A 2,877-nucleotide genomic window follows, 5' to 3' on the forward strand; every position below is an offset into this window, starting at 1 on the left:
TGGATATTTTAGTAGAAGTACAGTAAGCATTGTGTGTTTTTTTTTAAGATTTTATTTATTCATGAGAGACAGAGAGAGAGAGAGAGAGGCAGAGACACAGGCAGAGGGAGAAGCAGGCCCCATGCTGGGAGCTGACGTGGGAGTGGATCCTGGGACTCCAGGATCATGCCCTGGGCCAAAGGCAGGCGCTAAACCACTGAACCACCCAGGGATCCCCCAACATTGGTTTTAAGTTGCAGCATGAACACATTCTATGTGGCACAGGTCAGAACACACCTGCGGTATAGGTTTAATCTAGGAACCCAGTTTTCAAGAATATTGAATATTGCCAAATTGGAGCCTGATAAAGATGGAAAGAGAATAAAAACCATGTAATATGAAAAAATCATACAAAGATCTGGAATCATTAACTGGGACTAGCAGTTTTCTAGTATTCAAAGAGAGCAGTGAAGACTAAGGCTGGAATTCCTGCAATGTTTATGTAGCACTGACTGTTTTCCAGGTACTGTCTCAAGCCTTTCATGAAAGTTAGCTTTCAGTTCTTACAAAAACCAGGGCATAAGTATCATCATCATCATCCCCATTTACCAGGTGAAAAAATGGAGATGCAGAGAGGATACATAATTTGCCCAAGAGTGTCCAGCTGATGAGTAACAAAGCCATCTTTAGCTCTGCTCTGGGGTTCAAGGCCTCACTTCACTCCCTGTCATGTTGTAATTAGTGTGACAAAGAACTTTATTTACAATTTGAAAGGAGCATGGGCCCGGATGCAGTGATTTCACTGAAAGTGGGTTAGGCAGGTGCCCTGGTTGGTATTGAGAGACTCTGAGGTCTTTGATTCTGAACTTCTAGGAGACCATTATTTCCTTGAGATTTTACTGGTTAACTAATTTTTAAATTTTGGTTTGAAATAAGCTTTTCTCCCTCAAGTGGCATGTGAGACTTACTCAACCAAAAACAATAAAAATCTAGCTCGAGTGATGTAGCTCTTACTCGACTATTAACTCTGTAAATACTAGTCATTAGAAGTATCTTATTGAAAAATAGCAGACTTTTATAAGTGAAAATATTTTATTTATCTAGTTACAGAGCTAATTGAGGATGACTTGGTGAAATTATTTTCAGATTCTTCTATACTTAAGAAAATCTTTGGCGGGGGGGGGGGGGGCGGGGGTGGGGAGGAGTGACTCTTGTTTTTTTTCCTAGGCAAAGATCTTTATTAACCTTGTTTCAAACTTTATTCCCAGGCTTCTTCAGCTTAATTAGCTGCACAGAATGAATTGTGTATAAGCAAAAACTGAAAAGAGCTGCAGTGTCCAAGGGGCTTGGGCTTAAAAATATTAGAGATCTACATTTTATCAGATCCATGAACAAAATTTTAAAAAGCAGTCATAATATAAAATAGCAACTCCCAGTAACTTCAAGTTTTATTTTCTTCAGAAGTTGACTGAGTCAGATGATGAGTCAGTTTGCTTCATTCTTGGAAGTTTCATCAAAATTCTCCACAAGATCTGGAATTTCATCATCATCATCCTCTCTGGTAGCAAGTGGTGCTTTTCCATCCACAGATTGTTTGGGCAGAGCTTCAGCCAGTCTTCTTAAACTAGTCAGACTGTCTGCACCAAGTTGGCTTAAGATACTGGGTAGCATTTCTGTCAGCGGCTTTGTCTCAGTACGGCCTGTAATGGTGAAAGTGTTTGCTGCCAGCGATGCCTGAACTTTAGGGTTGTTAAAGTGGATCATTGTTCCTTGATTTGTGAACATATTCACTTCTTCAATACCAGAGATATTGTTTACCCCTAACTTCTTTAAGGAGAACTGAAGTTTTTATCATCTGCTGTAGCTGTTCTAATCACCTTCTTTCGGTGAGCAGTTCCTTTCCCACAAGCACACTTGTGCTTGCAGTTTGGTGGGTTTCTCCTGGTTCATGATAGTTTTTTCATCTTGTTGGAGCAGAAATGGGACCATTTGGGGAATTAGGTTTGGCGCTCAGTGGGGAATGACTCTTAATTGTTGATTCTGTTGGCTGAATCTCTTCAGGTTAGTTTTTCCTATATGTTTTGGAATTTTAGTTTGAGAGCTCATCTTGTAGGGGAGAGGGGTCTCCCACCAATCCCACCTCTTCTGTATACATTCACTTCTAACATACTTGAGATTATCATGGTCAATCTAGTCTTTCATCTCATTATAATATTGGGAATGTCACACCTGGTGGTCCATGAATATTTGTCCCTTAAGAATGTCAAGAGTTTACAGTACTTCTGGAATGTATTCAGAAAGGGGATAAGTACAATGAAATGAGTGCAGACTCAGACTTGCTTTATGTATACACTGATCTTTTCAAGCATGCAACTACATAAAATTCAAAAAAAGGATTATATTCTGTTTTAGACTGAATGTTATCAACAGTGGTTTACCATTTTGGAAAATCAAGTTATTGACAGTCTAAACACTTAGGCTTTTGAGTTGCCAATACTGTGCACTCTATTGATCTGCTTCTACAGCTCTCTTGCACTATGATTGCTACACAGAGTTGCAAAAAAAATATCTAACAACTTCCTTACACCTTTCAGTGTGGCTGTGACCAAGCATTTACATATTGAAACTATAAATATATTTCTTTCTATTTATTCTTTATATCGGACTTATATGGATTTTAAAAAATCCATATGTCAGCCGGTAAATTTATTATAAATTTCATTTGTGGCAAAACAGAGGGCATTACAAATATTTTTTATAAAATGGAGGTTTGAGGGTTTAAAGAGCTTTCATTTTGTTTTGAGTTTCTATCATCCCCAAAACCTCAAAATGAAACCAAGCCCAAACCTCTCAATTATAAAACCAGGGCTTTCTTGAATCTTGACTCAGGTTTACTAA

At 38.4% G+C, this 2,877-nt stretch overlaps 1 pseudogene; it reads right to left on the reverse strand.

Moving 5' to 3' along the window:
* Positions 1-1,464: 1,464 nt before the first annotated feature.
* On the reverse strand, positions 1,465-1,929 carry LOC144294365 (transcription factor BTF3 pseudogene; annotated as a pseudogene).
* Positions 1,930-2,877: the final 948 nt, after the last annotated feature.

The sequence above is a fragment of the Canis aureus genome, chromosome 22, assembly GCF_053574225.1.
Source record: "Canis aureus isolate CA01 chromosome 22, VMU_Caureus_v.1.0, whole genome shotgun sequence".
Classification (NCBI taxonomy): domain Eukaryota; kingdom Metazoa; phylum Chordata; class Mammalia; order Carnivora; family Canidae; genus Canis; species Canis aureus.